The sequence below is a fragment of the Narcine bancroftii genome, chromosome 5 (genome assembly GCF_036971445.1).
Source record: "Narcine bancroftii isolate sNarBan1 chromosome 5, sNarBan1.hap1, whole genome shotgun sequence".
Taxonomy (NCBI): domain Eukaryota; kingdom Metazoa; phylum Chordata; class Chondrichthyes; order Torpediniformes; family Narcinidae; genus Narcine; species Narcine bancroftii.
In genome coordinates, this window is record NC_091473.1 from 239,879,192 (window position 1) to 239,905,795 (window position 26,604).

The following is a 26,604-nucleotide window of genomic DNA, read 5'->3' on the forward strand; positions in this document are numbered from 1 at the left end:
GCAGTACTGTGAGCAATTACAGGCTCTTCATTCTGAAATTGGAGAGGGTTCAGAGGAGGTTCACAAGGATGACTCCAGGAGTGAAAGAGTTGCCATTATGAGGAACGTTTGATTGTTCTTCACCTGCAATTATTGCATTCATTGAAATTAGGGAAAATAAGTGGGGTGGGGGATATCATTGAAGCATTTCAAATGTTGAAAGATGTAGAAAGGTTGGTTCCCGTGGTGGGAGAGTCAACACAAGAGGGCACAACATCAGCATTGAAAGGCACCAGAACAGAGATGAGGAGGAATTTCTTTAGCCAGAGGGTGGTAAATCTGTGGAATTTGTTGCCTGGGGCATCTGTGGAGGCCAGATCATTTAGGGCAGAAATTGATAAGTTGTTGATCAGCCAGGGCTTCGAAGGTTATGGGGAGAAGGCCAGGCAATGGAGCTGAGTGGGAAGATAGATCAGCTCATAATTAAATGGCAGAACAGTCAATGGGCTGATGAGCCTCTTTCTTCTCCTTTGTTTTCAGGTCTTATGGAAAGACTTTACTGTTGCTCATTAGATCTAATCTGGTGCAGGTACAGGTTAAATGAGGAAACTTGCTGTTGCTTTGGATGAATTGGAGGACAGGCTTTATCCATTAATTTTCTGCAGATGAGGCCTGAACATTTATAAATGACGTTTATGGAGGGAGAAGATACAATCATGCAAGGGTGACCTGTTATTTCTTGTGCCAGACTGCCTCTCTACCTTTGTGTCAGAAATATGTTATGATAGAATGTTTTCGGTGAACATTTTTCTGATAGTGAAGGACATGAAAATGTTGTAAGGAAAAGAACAACAACAATCATGTCAGAATTTCTAGACGTATGTTTTTAACATTCAAACATTTTTCACTAAGCAATTGCCTTAAGTATCCCTTTACTTCCTGCAGACCCTCAGATCACTAGTTTGGTGGGGGTGGGGGGGGGGGGGGTTGAGTGATGCGATGGTGTGGATTGCAAACTTGACCCCCTTCCAAAATCTCTTGACAGGATTTTGGTTTTGATTTTGTGGGAAAATACCTTGAGAATTTTTTTTCATCAAATTTACAATCTTCTTTTACATATTACTTGATTGTGTGCAGTAATATTGTGTGCAGCGGTGTTGCTGTAGACCACCTATAACAAACCCATCAGCTACCAGTGTTTCTTAGGTTGACAAGTACTGCTCTATAGAATGAGTCGAGGCTTGGAGAAAGCATTGTGGCCGCATCATGGAAGTCTTACTTTATGAACTCGAACAACAAAGCTGAAGGAGTTTAGCCGTCGCTCTCCATGAGCAGACAATGGAGGTCTGGTTTGTACAGCTCACCAGCAACTTGTGGAACATCTGTTTAAGTCAGTAAAGACAGATTGAGGATATCAGAAAACCTTGCTTTCATCAGCTTCTCCTGGCTTCAAGAAAATATTTTTCTTCCCATTGACCTTTGTGGTGTGACTGAACAGCTGGGTGTGAATAGATCATTGCAGGTTGGAATGAATGCTTTGAGATGAATGTGGGTTAGCCTGGGTTGACACTGAATTATTTTTGAGCCAAGTACTGGTATGCAGCTTGTTTAACTTCTAAAAGGTCATACTTTTAAGCAAGAACTGAAATGCAATATAAATAACTGCATTTAGAGTGAGAACAGTCTTATTTATAAGAATCGTGGGGTGAGAAGGAGGAGCAATAATTTAATATTGCTTCAATGTTGTACAACTGTGCTATGTTTAAAGATGGGATGTAAAATGCTTGTATTTATATATTCCATTTTCACATCATTGCAGAATGGAGGGAAAATGTCCACTGTGTCTGCAAGATAAAATTCATGGCTATCAAAGGTGTATGTCTTGGTGATGTTTCTCAGCTCCTGGCCCCATGAATGTTTTTATTGCACAAGGCCCAAGGTTTGACACACAATAAAATTGCCCCTTGCGCTCAAGGAGAAATGGCAGGTCTTGAGTTTTGAAGATGCTGGTGGAGGGGATGGTTTTTAGTTGAGAAGTGGTGAGGGTGAAGGAAAATAGCCTCAGTTAAGAACGTGATGCAACCTTGAGGATTGGCTAATGACATTGATTGGGAGTTAAGCAGTCAGCTTGAGGATGACCTGCAGGCGCTGCACTCCATAGATGGTGTTTAGTCAAGCTGGTCTCCTATAAGTTATGATGCAATAGGACCTAGTTGTACTCTAAAGAGGAGCTGGAGGGAATCAGTAGGTCCAGCACCATTCATGGAGAAAAATCGACAAGTCAATGGAGACTGGAAGAAGGGGCTTGACCCTAAACATTGACTGTCTATTCTTCACCATGGATGCTGGGTGACCTGCTGAGTCCTTCCAGCGAAATCTTGGCCTTCATAAATCAAAGTATTGAGTATAGGATATGGGATATTATGCAAAGGTGTTTGAGACATTGGTGAGGCCAAATTTGCAGTACTGTGTGAGATTTGGCCACCTAACTATCGCAAGAATTTTTTTTTTGCTCATCATTCCAGTATCTTCTGTTCTTGTATTCCTGCATGTACTATGAAGGCTTTCTTCTGTATGAGTGGCTTGCACAATTTGCAGGCCATACACACACATTAATTTGTGGAAGGAGTGCCAGAAATGTGTGTTAAATATTGTTTAACTTCATTGCTCATATTCAGACACCTCTGCATTAAAATTAATCATTCTTATGGGGAATGCCGCATCAACCTCTGCACCAGAAATTATTTGGTTCACCAGGCACAAAAGAGACCGTAGCAAGAACAAATAAATAACTGATTTTTATGCTAGAGATTACATATTGAATGGAAAATAAGATGTCTTTCCAGTTCAATAAATAGTCAGAATACAGTTGGGATGATGTTACATATATTCTCAAGTGTGAGATTAAATTTCAAAGATAAACATACTTGACCTTGTAAACCAGATCAATAGGACAAAAAAACCCCACATGCTTTAATTTATCACATCTGATTGTGTAAACCGATTACTAATGCGATGTAACATGATTTATATTCAGCCTGAACTGTGCCTATTCATCTCTTGAATAGAAGTTAATAGTGGCAAAGATTGGACAGCAAGGCAGTGCTAACACATATTTTCATGACCTGTGCAGATAATTAGCTGCCTGGATAACTCGATGAAGATTTCATGAGATTTTAAATTCTCATCCTGGTCACCTCATCTGTCTGTCTGCCCATGGTGGAAAGGAAAGTGTGATAATTCTTTGCACAAGTAATCTTCTCCCTCCCTGTTTTAACTACTGAACATGCATAATAACCAGACTGAGTAACTTCTTCCAACGGGCAGAGGGACTGCTCAACGATCAATGAACTTCGCATACGAACCATCCTAGAATGTATTATTTATTTAACAATATTTATTTATTTTATATATATATATATACATATGAATCGTTTGTCTGTGTGTGCTTTTGCACCAAGAACCAAAGAACATCGTTTCGCCCAGTTGTACTTGTACAATCGGATGATAAACTTGAACTTGAAGAATTGGAGTGAGCGTGTGTGTTCATGTGTGTAAAATTCACACCATATAACATAAATATTTGCAGCATTTATCAATGCCAGTTTTGTTCATTGGAAGAGGAGATCAGTAGGTTGAGCAGCATCTGTGGAGGCAGGGGGATTGGTGATGTTCCAGGTCAGGACTGTGGAAGATTTCCTGCATGATTCTCAAGATCAATCCATCCAATGGATGAAAACCAATAAAGACTGCGGGAAGTCAACTGGGCCAGTGCAACTTTCTTCAAGTTGCAAGAGTTTTTTTTAGCAAAACGGAGAACTTTGAAAGTTGATGAAGGTCCTGGTTTCTAAGAATGTTGTGCTGACCATATGTCTCCTGCACAAAATTCTGAATTGTCTACCAATATTATATGAAAACTCCTCCACCAATAGTGCTTGGGTCAGTCTGAACTCTGTGAAGCTACATTCCTTGGCATTAAACAGATCATGTCTTCTTTGGGTACGGTTGTACTGGAGAAGTCCACGGCCTCAGGCACTGCCAACCCGAAGCCACCTGCAAATTGGAGGAATAACAGGGTGGCTTTAATATCAACATCCAGTTTCCATTAGGTGGCTTCCCTTACTTTCCCTATCCCTCTGTCTCCTTTCCTCCAGCTTCACACCCACTTCTCTCTCTCTATAGAGCTACTCCCACCCCCTATCACATCTCCCCTCCCACTGATAGCCATCTACGATCTCTTGCCTGTGCTCCTCCACCTTTCCTTCTTCTCCCCTCCCCCTCCTTTTTATTCAGGCACCTGCATGCTTTTTGCTCATACCTTGACAAAATGCTCAGGCCCAAAATGGTGGTGGTATATCTTTGCTTCCTATGGATGATGCATGCCTTGTTGAGTTTCTCCAGCACTTTTCTGTATTAAACTACAATAACAATGACTGCAGGCTTTTTTGTTTAACTGAAGTACTGAAGCTGTTCGCAACATAGAACTACAGCTGTTCGAAACGTAGAACTAGAGCTGTATGAAGGACTAAATATAGGAGGGTGGTGGGTAATTAAAAAAAAAAAATTAAATGTAGGCATACAGCATGGTTACAGGCCATTTTGGCCCATGAGTCTATGCCGCCTAATTTAAGACCCATTAACCTACAGCCCCGGAACATTTCCAATGGTGGGAGGAATCTGTAGCCTCCAGAGAAAAACCACACTGACATGGGGAGAACCTACAAACTCCTTACAGATAGTGTGAGATTAAACCCGGTCCTGATCGCTCACGCTGTAAAGGTGTTGCGCTAACCGCTACTTCAACCATGCTGCCCAGAATAGGGGCAAGGATGAAATGGATTATTACTCAGAACAAACACATTTGAAATACAATAACGCCATTAATAGTTCCACAATAAAGCCACTTCAAAAGAGATACATAATTCTTTTAAAAAAAGCATTAGAGTATTTTCAGAAGCATCGATCTTTGAAAATTTTTACTTTTAACTGAAATTCTAAATTTGTTTAGCTGAGTATACATGAGGACAAGTGTTTCCAATGTTAGCAGTGGATAGGATGGTTAGGGGTGCAGTAAAAGATGGCTTGGGAGCCAGACTAGTTTCAATTTCTCTATTATTGATTTTTAAAGTGGGCAGTGATTGTGGCTTAGTTTCTTGATTATTCATGCTATCCAATATCCTCCTTTGATTTAAATGGAAAGGAAAATTGTTGAACAGATGAAAGAGGATGAAAGTTGTACTTTGTATTTTTGCATTGAATTTGAGTATGATTTTTTTTTGCATTGCTAGAACAAAGCAGGTTGTGAAAGAACAATTGGCACACGGATAAGTAGTGTTAGTTCAATAAAGTCCTCTGCCATGGAAAGATCAAAATATCTTGACCAGAGGTCCACCTCCACTCAAAAACCTGGCTGAAAATTATAACCTTGTGCTTGGAAACTGTCTCATTGGTAGTGGTCCGAAGCAGAATTTGGATGTTTCCAGACCAGCATTAAGTGCAGATTGGAGCCACTTCCTGCACAGTTTCAAAAGGTCTGAGCGTTTGTGGCCGAAATGCCTCACTTCCTAACTCCTGTTACTGGGATTACTGCTGACATCCATTGCAGTGAAATGAGGAAGTGTTGGATTTGTAAAATCTAGCCTGAACCTAGCTTGAGCATTTGGGAAGTGGAATCTGGAGGGGAAAAATGGAATGGGTTTAGTGGAGAACTAGTTTATAAGTTCTCGATGGTTGGTATAGAGTCATTGGGTAAAGGGCCGACTTCTGATAACGATGCTTATTGTCAGATTATATAATGTACATATCCACTGAAATTCTTGTTGCAGCTGAACAGGTGGTTTGTTTAAAAAAAGTGACAAAAACAGCTAAAAATCAACAATAGTACACAAATTAAATAAATGCAAAAATAGATAATAAATATTCAGTTATCCTAATGCAAAAAAGAACAGCAATGGTATTGATGGTCTTTTTATGGTGTTGATTAGTCATTGAGGGGATGGGAGGTACAAGAGCATAATTCCAGTACGAATGGAACTGCTCTCTAATCTAAATGTGTTCTGGCTCCTCTACCTTCCGCCTAGTATAACTTAGCTTGTGCCTATCCATTGGCTTCACTGGACAATAAGCTCTCATGACGCATTTAATTCTCTCAGTTCGTGTTCTGTGTGCAGTAGATTCACTCTTCAACAAGCTTCGACCATTCTTCTGCATGGGTCCACCCTTTTACATGAAAGCATTGGACCCGCATTTGTGTAAATCTGCTCATTCCTCCTGATTGGTGTGGAGACAGTCTTACTGCATAATAACAATTCATCACTGGACAGTGCTATCAGATCCATTCGCGCAAGTCCGAAACTGCATTTAAAATGTTTTTGTCCAAAGACTTCTTATCCTTTCATCCAGGTATTCCATTTAGATGATTGGTTGTACCCAAACCCACTTTATTTTCACCAGAATACAAATACAGTAAAATCCTCAGCATCCTGCACCCAAGGGGATTGTGGATGCCAGAAATGCAAATTTTCTGGTTGACTGTCAAACTCTTACAATGCCTAACTAATAGACCTACATTAAGAATAAACAGTTTGAAAGACTAAAGACAGTGTAAAATGTAAATTGTGATGGAATTGTGCTACTATTAATCGTTAGGTTAAAATTATATATATATTTCGTAGAAAAGACTGTGTGAGTGGACGGGAAAAGACAATTATATGCACACACTCATTGTTCATTTGAAGCTGTATAAACAACCATAAAAGTCAGAAGTGATTCTCCCTTGAAAATAAAGCCAATGGTGTTTGCTGAGCGAGGCATTTGTTTAAACAAGGAGAAATTCAGTGAGAGAGTTACTGTTGTGTTGTGCTCTCTGTGTCATGGGAGGTAAACAGAATCTGTGGTTTCAAAGAAAGAGCTGTCTCTTTGTCAGAAGTGGGCAGTTCTATCGTATCCATTTTTAAATGGTCACTTCATGTAACCCTTGCCTGGGTTTGTGAACTCATCATGTAAAATAGAAGTTCTGTGACCCCCATTCAAGAGAGGGGGTTTTGTGTAAAATCATTCGTATGAAGAAACATTTCACTGAAAACAAGAAGTTGTGAATTTTGAGAAGTCTAATGACCTGGTGTCACACCTACTTCAGAATTAATTTCAAAGAACAGTAAAGATTCTGAGTTTCAACACAAAAGATCTTTGAGACTGAACTTTAAAAATTGACTTTTCACAATCATGCCTAAACTGTAATGGTTTTGAACCTGCCATTCACACATACATATATACATTTTCACCTAGGGTGCTTAATTTAGAATTAAATAAGAAGTGTTATGTGTAGATAATAATAAAAATTGTTGTTTTTATTGAAAATACCAATGTCTTGGTGAATTTCTATTGTTGCTGGTCTATGTCATAAATAAGAGCAATGGAAAAAAATCAGTATTATAGTCCTTAATGATTAAAGTTCACTTTAATCACGTAATTCCCATAACTAACTTTAAATTTAAATTTAAATTCAAAACCCAGTTGCTGGCGCTGTAACAGCATTGCGCTAACTGCTGCATGAACCATGCCGCCATCATAATTAACCTCCCCTCTCCTACGTTTACAGATAAAGCCTTACTATTATACCTAATACTAAGAAGTATAAAGACTAGGAATAGGAAGACACTTTAGGAGAGATGCCACAGCAGCGAGCTGTATCGCCAGCTCTTCATCCTGTGCACCACCAATTTATTCAAACACAACTTTATTGAAAGTTTATTCAAACAGCTGCTATGGGCAGGGCACATCTGGAAGGTCCTCTGGCTGAATGTTTGCTCCCATCTTCAAGGGATTGTGTGTTGCTTTACATTTTTATTTATTCTTAGTCATTTTAACATAATTTATTTATTTGGTTTTTTTTTAAACCAATTTCATGAATTTCGGATACTGGCGATTTTACTCTAATAATAGCATACATTGTGTGTGTCTCACATAATTTGCATTTGATGTAATTGCCCGTAGTCGTAGAAAAGAAATGTGTTGCCGTGACAATAATGTTCTGTTTGGCAGTTTAAAGTACTACAGTATATTGATATTTCTGCTTCCTCTCAGTGAAATGGCTGATGTCTATTTTCATCACGATTTTCCATTAGCAAGCCCTTGGAAGACCTCAAGTTTCACCTTGTCGAATGTTAACAAATCATCTTGCTTCCCCTTTGTAGAGGAACACTTATAATTATGTTGAATGACAACATTAATTGATAAATTGGAGAATGGGGAGTTGAAACAAGACAGAGGTGATAGTCCAGACCTCTGCCATGAAATCCATGCTCTCAATAACAAAGTGGGTTTCATGGCCAAAAGCAGGAACTTCTTGCATTGGTGCTGCAGAGCTTATATTTTCATAGTTTAACTTCATTTGTAATATGAAATATGATGCATTGTTTGCAAACTCCAGAAATCAAAGCAACATTAATCTTGGCACAAATCATGTTCAGTTCTCAGTTGTTGTGATTTTTAGTGAAGTAAAAAAGCATTTAAGGTGGCGAATAATTTTCTTGGGTTAAATATTGCACAGGAATTACATGTGCTTCTTAATTTTTCTCTTCAGTTTGCTTAAGATCTAGATTTTATTTATTTTTCTTCATCAACATTTCTGCAGGCTTTTTAGAACAAATGATGTGTAAGAAGATCAGAGTCTTATTTGGAAAATGTTTATTCTTGCAAATCACCTCTCCTAATTTACTTAAACTTCATTGTGGTATTGGTCATTTACTTAGCTCTAAGCAATTTTCATTCCACCAGTCAAACCGGGCTGTTCACCTCTGATTTCTTGAAGCAGACCAGCATTCAAAGCACTGTAAAACTGCTTTTTATTTTCTTCTCTCCATAAGTGTTTTGTCTCACTGGGTTTTAGTCAAACAGGAAGAAAGCTGTCATTGAATTTGTTCTTATATTGGTTACAGGTACATGACCGTTATGGTTTTTATGCCACAATTTTAAATATTCATCAGGTATGCACAGGGAATAGTATATTGGTATCATTAGTTACAGGGCAGCTGCACAGTTCCGAGGTTTGAAGGAAACTGGAAACCGCAAGATTAGTTAGATTCACAAAAGCATGTTCTGAAGTTACCATGTCATTTGATGTTGAAACTATTAAATCTGCAGTTTCAGTTACAGACACTATAAAATGTCCAATGTTTTCAGAGCAGGAATTTCCTTAAAATTATTGAAAAGTATTTCAGTGTGTCTGCAGGAAGTACTGTATTTAGACAAATCAGAAATGAAGGAGGATCTGAAATGTCCGTGACTGAGCGGGAGCAGACTGTCTGCATGGGGAAGGGAGATCAGATTTAGTCTTTTAAATATTACTGAAAAATTGTCTTACAGCAGAGAATACCACAGTACTGAAACAGACCCTTCGGCTCATCTAGTCTGTGCCAAACTAACTATGCCCCGCTTTACGGATACTCGCTTTACGCAAATTTGCTTTTTACAAAGAAACCTGTGTTCGTTATCCGAAAGAAATTTGAATGGATTTTCACTTTTACGAAAATAGCCTTCAGTAGTAGAGAATGAGTCTTCAGTTTATGCCATTTTGGCTTACGAAAAGTTTGATAGGAACACTCTGCTTTTGTAAAGTGGGGTATAGCTGTGTGGTGAAAGGCATTTGTATAGATGTATGGACTGGCCAGTCCGAACCTACCTGACCTTCCCTAATCCCTCCCTTGGCTCCTCCCCGGATTTCCCAATAAAGGCTGGAGTGCCCAGTCTTCCCTCCTCTTGCTCCTGCACCTTGATCCTGGCCAAGTGGTGTATCAGTAATGCTCAGGTTTTTGGTAATTCAAGCTGTTTAATTGCTCCATCATGTCATGATTATTGTGTGCACCACAAGCTGTACCACTTATTGGCAATGCAAAAAATAACTAGCTACACATGTAAGCAAATAATGAAATGCAAACAAACTGTGCAATACGGATTTTTTTTTAAAAAATCAATAAAGTGCATAAGTAAGAGTCCTTAAATAAAGTGCTCTCCATAATGTTTGGGATGGACAATTTTTTTATCCTTTATTTGCCCCTGTGCTCCACATTTTTTAATTTATAATCAAACAATTCACATGTTATTGAAGTTCACATTCCAGATTTTATTCAAGATTATTTGTATATTTTTTGAACCACTTTTTGTACACCATCCTCTCATTTCAGGGAACCATAATGTGTAGGACATTTGGCTTCACAGGTGTTTGTGAATACTCAGGTATGTTTAATTGCTTCATTGGTGCAGGGAAAAGAGAGCTAGGCGTGCTTCGAAGCTTTTTATCACTTTTGCAGCCTGTAGTTGCCATTTTTCTACATGAGGACCAGAGTTATGCCAATGAAAGTGAAAGAAGCCGTCGTGAGGCTGAAAAAACAAGAATAAAACAGTAATAGACAAGGATAACCAAAATCAACAGTTTGGAACACCATTGAGAAGAAAGAGTGAGCTCAATAATCACTAAGAGACTGGAATTTCAAGGATAACTCCACTTCTTATGACAGAAGGATTCTCATCACAATGAAGGAAAATCCCCAAACACATGTACGACAGATCAGAAATACTCTTCAGGAGGCAGGTGCAGATATGTCAATGTCTACTGTCCTCAGAAGACTTTATGAACAGAAATACAGAGGCTACACTGCAAGATGCAAACCATGGCAAAAGTGGTCTGCTTTGGATCTTGGCCTGTTCTTTTCATCTCCACACTTTGCTCTATTCATCACTCTGATACGGGTTAATCTTGGTTTCATCTAATCACAGGACCCTTTTCCATAATTTTGCAGGCTCTTTTAAATACTTAATTGTAATCTGGCCATCCTTTCTGTGGCTTGGCATCTTGCAGTATAGCCTCTGTATTTCTGTTCATGAAGTCTTCGGAGGTCAGTTGTCCTTTAAAATAGGTGCAAAAATTATTTCAAAATCCAAGTTGGAAAATAAATTGCAATTTATAATTGACTTTCCCCGGCATATTATTAAATGCTTAAACGAATGAATATGTTTATTCATATTAATTATTATATTAATTTGTTTCTGTTATAATAATTGATGATTCACTTTCACAAACATGGTTTCCTGTATTGAGTTTTATTGCTGTACTTGAGATGCAGCTTGTAATGTTTTGAGGAACTTCCTGGCAAGTCAATGACCTTCATCTCTTGAGGATAATGAAACGCTGAGCTGCAGTTGCTCTTTGTCCAGTCAGCCCTTCATCAGCATCTAAGTTATAGTTGATCATTTGGCACTGCTATTTTTTTAAAAAATAAAAGCACTTGCCCAGTAAATTAACCATGTGTAATTGCAGAGCAGCAAAAATGTTCAATGCTGTGATGGTATGCTTTTAAAAGTTCATGCACTACAACGTAAAAGCTAATTTATTGATTATTAATGTTGTTGAAGAATACAATCATATTAATAGTTTACCTTCATTTAAAAAAAAAACTATACATTATTCTTTAAATTGGGAAAAATTTATAATTTAAGCATGTGAGGAAGCTTTCCTTTCAAGTTTATTATCATCTGATTGTACTTCTTTGAGGAGCCCGGTTATCAGAATGTAACCATTACAACTCTAGTGACCCAGGTTCGAATCTGGCGCTGTCTGCAAGGAGTTTGTACGTTCTCCCCATGTCTGAGTGGGTTTTCCCCGGGTGCTCCAGTTTCCACCCAGCATCTGAATCAAATGGTGGTGTAGGTTAATTTGAGTGTAATTTGGCAGCACGGGCTCCTGCGCCAAAAGGGCCTGTTACCGTGCTGTATGTCATTAAAAAAAAATCTACACCAGACGAAGCAGTCTTTGTCTGGACCAAAGTGCACACACATCTACAGACTGGTTAGCACATAATTACATGTATACATAAACATGCAATTTAAGATAAGTGTATATAAATATTTAGGGATAATTGACGGTTACAGGATGCTGTTCATTAATCTCGCAATCTCTGCAAATAAAGTATTTCTTAGCCTGGCAATTCTGAATTTGATCCTCCTACACCATTTCCTTTGTGGTAGTGGATCAAAGATATTGTGTTCTGGATGGAAAGAGTCTTCTATAATTCTTTGAGCTTTATTTAAACAACACTTCTGGTAGATGTCGTCAATAGAGGAAATAGAAACCCCAATGATCTTCTTGGCCGTGTGTTGACTTCTGGTCCAATGCTTTGTGGCTAATCATATCACACAATGAGGCAGCCAGACAGGACTCTCTCAATTGTTCTCCTGTAAAAAAAAGTTGTCAAGATGGGGTAGCCTTGCCCTCCTAAACTTCATGAGGAGGTCTTGGCACTGCTGTGCCTTCTCAACCAATGAGGAGGTGATGTGAGTCCAGGGTAGGTCATCCTTTATGCGCATTCCAAGGATCTTTTGCTCCCCACTCCATTGGTTAAAACCAATACTTGGCTGGCACCTTTTGGAAAACTATACAAGGTTATTTTTAAGACACTAAGGAGTTCTTAGGGTCATTTGCACGTATAATATGGCAGCACAGAGCCAGGTTGGAAAGTTTATGCAACTCTCATGCTGCTAAGGGCATGGCCAGAACACGATTGTTTGAAGCATTCCATGATCCCAGTGTCACTCTCCTCATTCTTAGCAATCCCATTGCCAAGCCTTCATCGAACTCTGCCCCACCGTCAACTGACCTTGCATCTTGTGTGCCATCTTCACCAAGGATTTGCTCCGTAGATGAGGCCCTGGCTACATCTGCAAGATTAGCTTCTTCCTTCCTTGATGGCTGCTTCTGAGCACATGGGAAGAGGTGGCCACCATTTGTGTAGCCTCTTTCTTTACTTGTCACTAATCCCTTCCAGAAGTGTTGGGAACTTCCCCCAGATCCTCTCTGTATACATCTGCCTGTGCCTAATCTACACATCCTGTTCTGTTTCTCACAAGGGTTAACAGATAACCCGTTGCAAAAACCCAGTAGGTATAACACCCTGCTGATTAAAGTGATACATGAGACATTGGAGAGCTATGTGCTGTCCAAAGGCATGATGCTAGTTACCCGAATAGAAATGTGAAGAAAGTGACAATGAAAAAACCTTTCAGAAAATAATATTTAATTTATTCTGAACACTGGACAGGCTGTGATTGGTTAAGAGTCTATAGAGTGCTAACATGGTGATGTAAAGGCTCTCAACTCTGTGTGATGCACAAAGTTAAAATCATGGAACAAAAATACTAAGTGAAGTCCATAAGGTGGGCTGCCTGCATGGGTTGTCAGCCCACAGGTCACAGAGCATGCCCAGCAAGGGTGGCATGGCCTTTATTGAGCAGATTCGGCCTCTGCCAAAGTGCTACACTTTTTTTTCCACGGACCACAAAAGGGTGTGGTCTTAAAAAATTAACAGGAATTTTTTTTAACCATCTTAGATATCTTTGCATCAGTATTTTGAATAGCTTTCATTAAGAAGCCTTTTTGATTTAATTGGAAGTAATAAATTTTTAAACAGCACAGTAACAGACCCTTTTGGCCTTCAGGCTCGTGCCGCCAATGACACCCAATTGACCTACAACCCCTAGTACGTTTTTTATGAACAAAGGAAGGAAACCAGAGCACCATAGAATATTACAGCACAGAAACAGGTCCCTTTGGCCCTTCTAGTCTGTGCCAAATCATTTTTAATTTGCCTAGTCCCACTGATCTTCAGCCAGTCCATCTTCCTCCATACCTCTCCCATCCATGTACATTTCCAAATTCTTTTTAAATGTTAAAATTAAACTTGCAGCTGGCAGCTATTCCACACTCTGTGTGAAGAAGTTCCCCCTTTCAAACTTAACATGTCCTCTGGTTTTTATCTCACCTACCCTCAGTGGAAAAAAACCTACCTACATTTACTCTGTCTATTTCCCTCATCATTTTTATCAAATCTCCCCTCATTCTTCTGTGCTCCTCCAGGGAATAAAGTCCTAGCCTGTTTAACCTTGCTCTTTAACTCAATTCCTGAAGTCCAGGCAACATCCTAGTAAATCTCTGTGTGTTCGATCTCATCTTTCCTGTAGTTAGGTGACCAAAACTGCACACAATGCTCCAAATTTGGCCTCACCAATGTTTTATTCAATTTTACTATAACTCTTATACCAAAAACTTTGATATATGAAGGCCAATATGCCAAAAGTGCTCTTTACAGCACTCCCCCCTGTGACGCCACTTTCAAGGAATTACCCAGTAGGTATCTGCATTCCCAGATCTCTCTACTCTACCACACTCCTCAGTGCATTACCATTTACCGTGTATGACCCAGAGGAAACCCATGCATTCAAGGGGAGAATGTACAAACTCCTTAGAGCAGCACTGGATTCAAGCTCTGGTTGCTGCCACTACAACAGTGTCGTGCTAACTGTGCCGTCCACGACACTAATCATGCCACGGTATAGGGTTACATTGAAATATCATGGGTCTGTTTCTAATTTGGTGTGAATGGGATTTTATCAGATCAGTCAGCCTTGTGTATTTTTCTAAATTTCTGTTTCCAGATAGAAGTGTCTAATGTTAAGTGGTTGATTTGATATTAGCTGCACAATACTGTTTCTCTGTTAAAATTACTCACTATATAACTTATTTTCTTCGAACAACTTATTTAAAATGTCCAAATGTTGAAATAATCATGGAGTCCTTAATAATTATTTTATATAATTATGAAAGGATTATTTTCTATTTGCTAGGCACTAGGAATAATTCATATATATATATATATATAATTTACTGACAGAAATTATTGTAAAGCCACTTTTCCACAATCTCTCTCTTGCTTCACTCTTGTGCTCTTTCCTTCTGAATGTTCTTTGGCTTGGCTTCGCGGACGAAGATTTATGGAGGGGGTAAAAAGTCCACGTCAGCTGCAGGCTCGTTTGTGGCTGACCAGTCCGATGCGGGACAGGCAGACACGATTGCAGCGGTTGCAAGGGAAAATTGGTTGGTTGGGGTTGGGTGTTGGGTTTTTCCTCCTTTGCCTTTTGTCAGTGAGGTAGGCTCTGCGGTCTTCTTCAAAGGAGGCTGCTGCCCGCCAAACTGTGAGGCGCCAAGATGCACGGTTTGAGGCGTTATCAGCCCACTGGCGGTGGTCAATGTGGCAGGCACCAAGAGATTTCTTTAGGCAGTCCTTGTACCTTTTCTTTGGTGCACCTCTGTCACGGTGGCCAGTGGAGAGCTCGCCATATAATACGATCTTGGGAAGGCGATGGTCCTCCATTCTGGAGACGTGACCCATCCAGCGCAGCTGGATCTTCAGCAGCGTGGACTCGATGCTGTCGACCTCTGCCATCTCGAGTACCTCGACGTTAGGGGTGTGAGCGCTCCAATGGATGTTGAGGATGGAGCGGAGACAACGCTGGTGGAAGCGTTCTAGGAGCCGTAGGTGGTGCCGGTAGAGGACCCATGATTCGGAGCCGAACAGGAGTGTGGGTATGACAACGGCTCTGTATACGCTTATCTTTGTGAGGTTTTTCAGTTGGTTGTTTTTCCAGACTCTTTTGTGTAGTCTTCCAAAGGCGCTATTTGCCTTGGCGAGTCTGTTGTCTATCTCATTGTCGATCCTTGCATCTGATGAAATGGTGCAGCCGAGATAGGTAAACTGGTTGACCGTTTTGAGTTTTGTGTGCCCGATGGAATGTTAGAGTGGAACAAAAAGGTATATTGCTCAGAAGGAGCAATTTATTGCTGGGTCTATCATCTGTAATTTTTTTCTGAGAATATAAGGTACAGCACAGAAAATCAGTGACTTAGAGTTTGAAATACCATCTTTATATCAACCATTGCCAGTTGTAACCCTGGACAATCACTTTGATCATTTTCTACAAACCTACTAACTCCCACAGTTACCTCGCTTACACTTCTTCACACCCTCTAAAGATTCTATTCATTTCGGTCAATTCCTCAATCTCCATCGTGCCTGGCCCCAGCACGAGGTCTTCCAGTCCAGATCATCCGAGATGTTTCCTTCTTCAAACAACATGGCTTCCCCTCTACCACCATCAGTTCAGCTCTTGCTCGCATCTCCTCCATTTCCTGCATATATGCCCTAGCCTTCTCTGCCCCTAGATTCAACAAGGACAGGATTCCCCTTGTTCTCACTGATCACCCCACCAGCCTCCCCATCCAACATACTATGGTCTGCAATTTCCGTCACATACAACAAATTCCCTCTTCTCCCCTCTCCTCCTTCTGCAGGGTCCCGTCCCTTTATGGCTCCCTCGTCCACTTATCCCTTTCCACTAATCACCCCCCTTGTACCTACTACTGTACCCACAGCAAGTACAACATATGCCCACATCTCCTCTCTTACCACCATTTGGGGGACCAAATAATCCTTCCACGTGAAGCAACACTTCACATGTGAATCTGCAGTGGTGTGGGTTGGTGGTAATGAACTGCATCCAGTGCTCCAGTGGTGTCCTTCTCTACATCTGGGAGGCTGGACACAGACAGGGAGATTGCTTCGCTGAGCACTTCCGCTCCGTCCTCAGCAAAGATGAGCATCTCCCCTTAGCTGACATGTCGGACCATGTCCTCATGAACTGCCAAACCAAGGCCACCTGTAAATTGAAGGAGCAACACCTGATATTCTCCAATCGGATAGCATTAACAGCGACTTGTCAGGTTTCCATTAGGCCACTGCCCTTTCTTCCTCTCTTCCCCATCCCTCAGTCTCCTTTCCTCCACCCCTCTGCCCTCTTCCCTGTATCTTCAGAGAGCTCTCACCTCCTATCTCTCCTCGTGCCCTCCCTTCCATAACAATAACAGGAATTTGTCGGAACGACTGCAAACAATCCACATGCTGTTCAAATTGAACAGTTGATGTACGGAGTAAAAAATCCTCAATTACTTCTAAGCTGTTCTGATAATTGGGTGGAAAGATACCATTTTCATTGCCTGTGTGACTTTCCCACATTCGCTATAAATTGTATGTGTTATATTTCCGCTACCACTTTCCCATGCTCACTATAAACTGTGCCTGTGTGTGTGTGTGTGTGTGTGTGTGTGTGTGTGTTATCCCCATTTTCCCACACCCGTTTTTTGCAAATAAATTCACATGCGTTCTCACTTTTAACACGAACACACCTCCTCCTACCCCCCCCCCCCCCTTACCGGGAGGTGCTGGAATGAGATGTGGGTAATCTCCTTGTAGACCAAAAGCATTCAGTGCCTGCAAGTTTGTAATATCATAATGTGTCACTCAGGAATTCACCACTGGGGACCCCTTTGCTCCGCGAAACCGGATTGGTAAAGTGAAAGGGCGCACAGAACCAGTTTTTCTTGGCCCAGTGTGAATGGCCCTACCGGTATTTTAAAAGGGGTTGTTCACATGCCAAGTTAGCAGGTTGCCAATGTGAAAAAGGCCTGTTGGCTACATAACACATTCTGTGACTTTATGTGTTTTTCGAGAAAATTAGTGTAAATGGCCATCACAACATCTTCAGACTTTCTTGTTAACTCATTTGTAGATCCCCTGGTTGGTAGCTTTGCAGAGATTTGAAGTAAGGTGCATGGAGAAAGAATGTTGCCAAAGATTTTGGTTTAGTGAACTTGGATTTTGCTTTTGTCGTTTGGCTTCTGCATTTTGGCCCACTCATCCAACAGTTGGCAGCTGAACTGGCTTGGCTAACTCTAGCATTAAAAATTTTATGGTCGAGTTTAATATTACATGAAAGTTTTCATGGGGTTTAAAACAATAATGAATGAGAATGTATTTTAAAGCTCATACTGGTGTTGAAATAGATATGTTATTGTCGCATGCATTTAAAATTCACAGCACTTTGTATGGTAATGTACTCTTTTCAGTTTAAAAAAAGATATTAAGTATGAATTTCTATTAATAGTATAGAATGATGCTGAGAAATGGCTCGGGAACATAGGAACATAGGAAGTAGGAACAGGATTAGGCCAAAAATGGCCCATCGAGTCTGCTCCGCCATTCAATACGATCATGGCTGATGTAATTTATGACCTAACTCCACCTACCTGCCTTCTCCCCATATCCCCTAATTCCTCTATCATGTAAAAATTTATCTAACCGAATTTTAAATATGTTTAATGAGGCAGCCTCAACCACTTCCCTGGTTAGAGAATTCCAAACATTCACTACTCTCTGGGGAAAAACTATTTTTCCTCATCTCTGTCCTAAATCTACTCCCCCGAATCTTGAGACTGTGTCCTTTCGTTTTAGTTTCCACGGCCAGCTCAAAAAACCTTCCTACATCTATCCTATCCATGCCCTTCATAATCCTATATTTTCTATAAGAGAGGGAGCAGATGGTGTTTGTGACTTGGTTCACCTCTTTTGGAATTTCAGTTCCCCGTCCCATTCCTTGCTGACATGTCTGTCCATGGTCTCATACACTGCCAGACAGAGACCACTCACATATTGGAGGAACAACACCTCAACTTCTGTCTGGCACCTTCCAACTGGATGACATTAACATAGACTTCTTTGGTTTCCATTAGAACACCCCACACACCCACCCCCACCTTCCCCCATATCTCTTGTCTTCTAGCTCTGTATCTCACTCTTCCACCGTTTCCCTCTGTGTCCTTTCACAAAGCCAAAATATTATTCTCACCTCTCCTCTTATCATATCATATCACACCTTTTGTTAGTTGATCTGTACTTATCCCCTCACAATTCTCCCCCCCCTCCCTTTTTTCCTCAGCCTTTAATTCAGATGCTTGACTTTTTTTCATTCACACCTCGAGGAAGGACTCAAGTCCGAAACATTAGTAGTATATCTTTACCTCCTATGCATGCTGTGAGATCGGCTATGTTCTTCAAACATTTCTGTGTTTTCATCTCCTTTCTTCCCAGCTTTAGCCATGTTATATTGCAGAGATGGCACAAAGTGTGGCTCACAAGCCTCATACTGTTTTTTGACATGAATGTGAAGATTGTGGAAGTATGTTGATGGTGCAGTGTTACTGATGTGATTTACAATTGTGTAATTGTGGTGCATGTGGTGGGCAGTGGGATTAGCGAAGTGTAAGTATGATGCAGGCCTCCCACCTTCCGCGCTCCCAATGCCCCGACCATGGACTCTCTCCTAGGCACTGGCTGCCTACCCTTTCGAGCTCCCGATGTCCAGTCTGTGAACTTTCACCTGCGCTCCAGACGTCCACCCACCTGAGCTACCAATGCCCCGGTCACTCTCCTGACCGAGCTCCCAACGCCCCAAACAACTAAGGCACTTACCGCAGTCAAAAGTAGTGTGTGTGTAAATAGTCGACCTCCTAAATTGTATCCTAAATATTGACACACAAAATTCAACTATTACATGCGTACATTTAAATTATTGAAACTAATACAAAAACTGTGTACGTAATATATTTTTCATGTCTTGCGGCTCTCAAACATCTGAAGTTTATTGTATGTGGCACTTGTGTTAAGCAAGTTTGGCCAACCCTATTATATTGTAAATGGTCAATCTGAAGGGAGCTGCACAATTATATATCAGGTACCTGGCAATGATTAATAATAGCAGCAAGATTGTCTATTCCCTGAGTTCCCATTTTTTTATTTTCCCATTTCTCTTTCCTTCCGGTAATGCATTTGATTAAACATTAAAACATAATATTTGGAATATATAGTAGAATCCCCATTATCTGGAATTTAAAAAACCGGGGAGAGCGGTTGGGTGGGGGGGGACTACAGAATAAATAAATAAATAAATAAATCTGATTTAAACTGAATAAAAATGTAACTAAAGGTTTAAATAAAAGTTTAAAATTCTAAAAGTAACTGTTCTCCCAAGCAATATACAGCACCTTGGTGGAAGAAGGGGGTAAACGTTCTGCCAGAGGAGCGTCCGGACGTGACCTGCCTGCAGCAGTTGTTTGAATAAATTTGCGTTCAAATAAAATAGTGGGGTCTAGGTTGAAGAACCGGCCAAAACTGCTCACCACTGGGATGACTATCCCAAAGTATCTCCCTATCCCTGCCTAGTAAAAATCTTTATTCATATTAGGTATATTGGTGAGGCTTTACCTGTAAACTTGGGGAGGGCAGTTTAATTATGTCGTCAAAGTGGGTAAGCGTAGCAGCTTGCTGTTATAGTGGCAGCGACGACGTGGGGGGGGGGGTCACATTCAATTTTTTTAAGTTACGGGCATTACATGATTAAAATGAACTTTATATAATTAAAGACTACCGTACTGATTTTGTTTTTCAAATTATTCAGGATTTTGCACTGTCTTCTGACTTTTAAACTTTGTATTACTCAGGCATTGGAAGAGTGAGTCTCAATAAACCAGAAATTCAAATATGTGGCATCCAGATAATGGGGGTTCCACTGGACAAAAATGTAATAACAGAGCACAGTTTTTAAAAAAATCTGAATTCCCAAATGAAGATATTTTAACCATTTGCATAGCAGAGGTCATGGACGTGTTTGTCATGCTTTGCACGATGTTTCAGGTGAATACATAGAGTTGATACCGTAGCAGATGAAGAGAGCAAACTGTGGAGAGAATGGGAGTTAGGATTTTTGCCAGAATGTCATTCAGTAAGAAGTTGCTGGTCGTGATAATGATTGCAAGAATATCACAGTATCAACCATTTGAGAATGTCATCTGTTTGTTTCCACTGGATAACTGAGTTAATGTGTGAATTGTACAGTACATTAAACAGGGGTCATGTTTAATGCAGAGGAAACATTTTCCTATTCCACATATTGTTCAAATAAAGAGAGAGCTTTGAAAGACTGGTACTAGAATGAGGAGTTGCTTCAAGTGAAAAAGATATCTGGTTCACACGAGAAGTGGAAGCAATTGGCCCATCCTTTCCTCACGGATAGATAACATTGATGGGAACTCCAAATGAAAACAGAATATGCTTGAAATATTTCACAAGTCCAACTGCAAAAATTATGGATTGTAAATCTTACGTGTTGCTTTATTTGCTAAGTTTAAAATCTTGAGATATTAAGTTTTAAAATGCATTTTGTCAGTGACAAAGACTGAAAAATGATGGATAACACTACACGTTCCTGGAAAAACAATATAAAAAAATCTTTATAGTTTGAAACTTTCCAAAATAAAATACAAGAGATTTAAATATACAGGAAAACAGTGATGACACATGATTATTCAATTGCTTTCAAAGAGATAGCATCTTGTATGATACTGTAATAATTATTTATGACTGTTTATTTATGTATAGTTCACTGGTGTCTGTGTAAGCAGGATATTCATTTTGATAATGAGGACAGTATAATTGCTGCAATTTTACTTCCACCAGAGAGCGAATAATAGAATACTCTCGGCAATAAGCTATAGTAAAACCTTTGGTATCCAGCATCTATGGGCATCGGCAGATGCCCGATAAGTGAATTTTGCGGTTGCTTGAGACTCTTGCAATGCCTAACGTACACCTGCATTAAGAAGACACAGTTTAAAAGTACAAAAGTAAAAAATACTATAAAGTATTTACACTGAACAAACTTCGCGTGCATATATATAAACCTTAAAGGATTTTAATAAATGTAAATTCAAAACGTTTAACCATCGCTGCATCTGTAGGTTCCTCCCCTTCCATGGAGCCACCCGAAAGGCAAACAGGAATGTTATAGATTATTAATTTTCCCCCTCCCCCCCCACTTTAAGATAAAACTTCCGAGCTGAGCAACTCTTAAGCAGGGATAAGGAGTCACCCCAAAGGCAAGCAGCATCAACCAGCTCTTCATCTTGAGCGGCGCCATTGCTGTTTCACACAACTCTTATCAAACAGCTGCGACAAGCAAAGTACAACCAAGGCATTCTGCTGGCTGAGTATTTGCTTCCATCTTCACCAAAGGTTTCAGAGAGCATTTACCTTTAAATTTTAAATACTTACATATTTTTACCTGTTATTTTATTCTTAATTATTTTAAATCTTTGTACTTATTTTCCTCGGTTTTTTTTTTGCTACTTGCTTGAATTCCAGAAGTTTTACTGTACATCGTTAGCATGTGTTGCGCCACAGAATTTCGGAATCGAGCTCGCTGCTGATGCCCATCACTGCTTTGTTCTTACAGCTTAAGAACATTTTCAGCCCCTGTGTGGCCTTAATCTGATTGATGGATGACTTTGAGGGCAATTGTTTGGAAGGGTGTTCAATGCTTTTTTTTACTCCATTCCTAATTACACCAAACAGAGTTGTTTGTAATAATGTAAAAAAATAAATCCCTCCTAGCAAGAGGAATTTCCAAGTTGCCTGCACCACCCCTCCCCCCACCAAAATCACAACCACTGTTCTTTTGCTGATATTTGTGTTTTAAAATATGAATGGCCATCAAAAGAGTGATCTTCATATAAAACTTTCATTATTTGTACAAACATGGCAGAGAAACTCAACAAGTCTTGACATCCCCTCCTAGATCCAGCAATACGGTGAGGTTCAAGATGGCTGGGGTAAGTGCTGTTGCAGTGAATGGCTAGACCAAGTTTTGAAGCATGTGTTTTCTATGTGGCCATTGACCCTATGAGAATGCTCATCCGTCCTTTGACAGATAATTTTTTTTTTGTCCTGCAGGGTGTCTACCACCCTCCGCACCAGGCAAGCTAGTGGGGGAGCCGGTTTAGTCGCCGACCACCTGACCATGCGACAGGTAGTACTGTATTACATGGTACCAGTAGCACTCAGACGAGTGACCTGGCATTGATTACAGTGAGCCGGTTATAGGTAAATATGAGTGGGAGGGTACAAGAGAAAAAAGGTGAGAAAAGGTAGGGGGATGTGATAGTTATCTGAATGGAGAGTTGAAGGAAAGAAACAGAGGGAGGGGGAAGAGAGAGAGAGACAAGGGAGTCCCCAACCCTCTGTTCTTTTCCTTCAGCTCTCCACCTCCTTCCCTCCATTCAAACAGCTATTCCCTCCCCCATCCCTTCTCATCTTTTTTTCCCACCCACATCCACCCGACCACTTGGCTGTGGCCCTGTAATCCTCTCTTTGCCCTCCATCCACCATTTTATTCAGGTGCCTGCCAGCTTTTTGCTCATACCTTGATGAAGGGATCAGGGCCAAAACGTTGGTTATATTATCTTTATCTTTGCTACATTAAAAGCGCCGCGTGACTTGCTGAGTTTCTCCGGTATTTTTGTGTAAACTACAATCACAGCATCTGCAGATTTTCTTGCTGAAAGTGTTATTTGTAAGGCAGTCCCTGGGTTAAAAACAAGTTCCATTACCTAGGTCCGTCTTTAACTCGAATTTGTATTTAAGTCAGAACAAGTACATTTAATGTCAGTTAGTCAAATGTTTATCTTGGTATATAGCATATATAGTATATATTTTACCTTTCTATGCATGTAAAACACTTAAGAAACACTTCCAAATACACAACAACATCTTAAACATAATAATAAAATATATAATTGGATGATGTAGGAGAAAATGATGGAGAGATGGCTACTGTTGGAGAGGATGGATCTGGTGCTGGAGAATCAGGGTTAGATTCTGCTGCTGGAGAGGGAGGTGGTATCAGCTGCAAAGCAGCATCTGTTCATTTCTAGCTGCCTTGAACCCAAGAATGCAGTATGGAGTCACCAAACTGTTGGTTCACGAGTCATTTGTAAACCAGACGAAATGAGAGTATACAGTGCTGTACAGGTGCGATGTTTGAATTTGTACATTCCGATTTCGAATCTGTCCCCACACTTGTGATAGGTGGTATGTTACTCTCTCACGATGCTGGGTGACGGCAGCAACGCGCAAGAGTTTCAAACAGCATGCTCTCTCGCGATGCTGACTTGACCGCGCTCGAATCAGAAGTTGACGACATTCTACTTCCAGCCAGCTTGTCGGTTCGTAAGTACGAGTTGTTCATAAATCAGATGTTATTAACCCAGGGACTGTCTGTACTTCACATAAAGGACTCAGTGTGTACACATCTCTCTTATTTTTTCCCAGTTTCTCCTTCAACGTGAAGCACTTTTGCAGTTTACCACTTGTAACTATATTTAACTATGAGCCTATTGATTTTTTAAACGATTTAAAAATTGGCCAAATTGAACTGCCTGATGTTTACTATTGCCATTTCTGCTGAATCACTCGGCATTTCTTTCTTTTCATTATAAGTGTAAACAGTTAATTTTCCATCTTACTCATCAGTGATTCATTTCCAATAACCAATACACTTATTACTAGTAGTGTGAGGCATAGCAGTCTTGATTCACATCTCTCCTGGAATGGAGTATTTGTAAACAATACGAGGAAACTTCTCAGCTGTGATATTAAAAATAATCTGACTTACACTTTCAATTCGCATTTTCAGACTGCATTAAAGCTTCAATCTTGAAGGGATTACAGTACGGAAAACAAATGGGAAATGAATTGCCTCAACTGCACATGATAGAAAATGTGTCATAACCTTTAGGGTTGTGGGAGCTTTATGTTGCTGGGTTTTCAGGAGTAAACAAGCGGTGGACGATTTTGAGCAATGTCCTCGTTAGAAGTTGAAGTTGCTAGATAAAATGTCTGGTGCTGGGCGATGAACCGCCTCACCACAAGTCAGGGATGGCCAAACGTTTTTGATTGTGGGCCACATGCAGAAAAATATCAGGGCTCATGGGCAAAATAATATCAAGCCCGGGAGTTTTCAACCAGTTACACTTCAAGAAAAATGCTGTTTTTAGACAGAAAACCCCTGTCCCATAGAAAATTCCTCTCAGGGAATATAGTTCATGGCTCCAGTGTCCACCTTAATGCCTTATGATTCCTTGCAAATCAAGCAAACCAGACGAAAAAGTATTACATTCTGCACTGTCTGAAATTTTCAGTATTTCTTTGCTATTTTCCGGGGTTTTTTGGGTTCTTCCATATTTACTTTTTCATTGATGGGTAAAATTTCCGTGGTTGGTCTAGTAGTTGTTCAAAATGGCAGCGACATCTAGTGTGGAAACTAAGAAGTTTGTGCAATTTATTGTTCGAGAATATGTTCTGACAGGCCAAATTCCATTTTATTTTTAACATTTACCCTGGGCCACTTAAAAATGTACAATGGGCCAGCAGTTGCATAGCTTGGCCACACCTACCACAGGTGGAAGGACAGGGGAACCGTTAAAAAGCAGCACTGTGGTTCCAAACAGCAAGCAGTCAAAAAAAAACGTGAGGAACTGTGAGATTTCAAAGTAGCATGGATCAAATGTGAAATAAGAGAGGGAGAGAGAGAGAGAGCTGGTAAACAAGCAAATGTTAGATGCCTCTGGGAGACCCAGGAGAATGATTTGGGTCTTTGCCTAGAGGGTTGCAGTTTGCAATTCCCACAAGAGATAAGGAGTCAGTGCTGCAAACAGCTTCTATGAACACGAAGTGAAGACCACCAACCAACCTAAACCACAAAATAATTATTATTTTAAAGTGCTAAAAAAATTATTGATAATTGGATACGATTACTCGAGACTGATGGCTCCTGGAAAGGGACTTTAGAACCATTGGAACAGATTTTACTGGTTGTGTGCTGTGTCCCTGAACTGCTGAAGAGATAAAAATGTTCCTGCAATACTAATCCTGAGGGATGTGGCCCTTTGCTATTACCAATTTAATGATTATATGATACACTTGATCATTCTGAGTATTGGCCTTATTTGTGTGTCATGATGTTAAATGCTTTGATACAGAAAGGATTATTGGTATACATTTTTCTCAAAGCTGAGTGCAGTTCAACTTAAATTTCAATGAAATATTAAAATTCATTGATCATCTGTGCATTAGTTTAATTACTGAAAGATTTTCTTCAATAATAGCCTTTTTGTTTTCTGATTCTGTGAAATATCTTCTGATGCATTTTCCTTAAGTAGATAGAGGGATTGATTCAATATTATTTTATTGTCATTTAATAAAACAGAAAATGTGATATGACACAAAATTTTCTTTAGTCTTCCATAAGACAGAAAAATATTCGCTTTCAGCAGAAATTGCCCAGCACCCTTTCAGCCAGAGAACAAGTTCCCCCCCCCCCCTCCCACACCCAGTCCATGGGCTTGCCTCCTGCATTCTTACAATCTTCAGTCCAAACTCAGCAAACGGAGCTCCAGATGCAGATCTCTATCACAATCAGGAACTCTCTCGCACCCTCTCGTATCCTGATTCAGATACCTGGTACCTCTCCAGTAGTTCACAGCCTGGCGTGAGTCTCTTGACTGCAGTCGGCTGCAGCCTACGTGGTTTCCCCGCCTCGAGTCACCAACAGCCCATTAGATCAGTCATTCTCAACCTTTGTTTTTGGCTACAGCCCGCTTAGGACTCTGCTCAAAGTTTATGGGCCTCCTTCCCTGTGAAGTAGTCAAGTTTAGTTGGTTTCTTCTCTACTTCTCTGCTACCGACTGCATAAAAAAAACCATATTTTATGATTTCACTCCATGGCCTCCCCCTTAAATGTGCTATGGCCCCCAGGGAGACTGTTGCGAATGGCCGCATGAGACAACAGTAAGCCTTCTAGAAATGCTTCATTTGTCTATTTACAAGGCATGGTTTAAAGGAAATATTATCCTGAAAGTTTAGCAAAAGTCTGCTGAGACCATGCAAATTTATTCAAAGTTCTTATATGCTTAAACATAATGAAAACATTATTTAAGGAATATTTAATGCTGAAATAATTATTTTTAAAATGGCCTGTGCAACATTCCAATGCATAAACTGCTGAAAGATT

At 40.2% G+C, this 26,604-nt stretch overlaps 1 protein-coding gene across 3 annotated transcripts in view; it reads left to right on the forward strand.

The window, feature by feature from the left end:
- kif21b (kinesin family member 21B) overlaps positions 1-26,604 on the forward strand; it is a 217,739-nt gene that overhangs the window by 101,428 nt on the left and 89,707 nt on the right. The gene's annotated exons all lie outside the window — the stretch shown is intronic.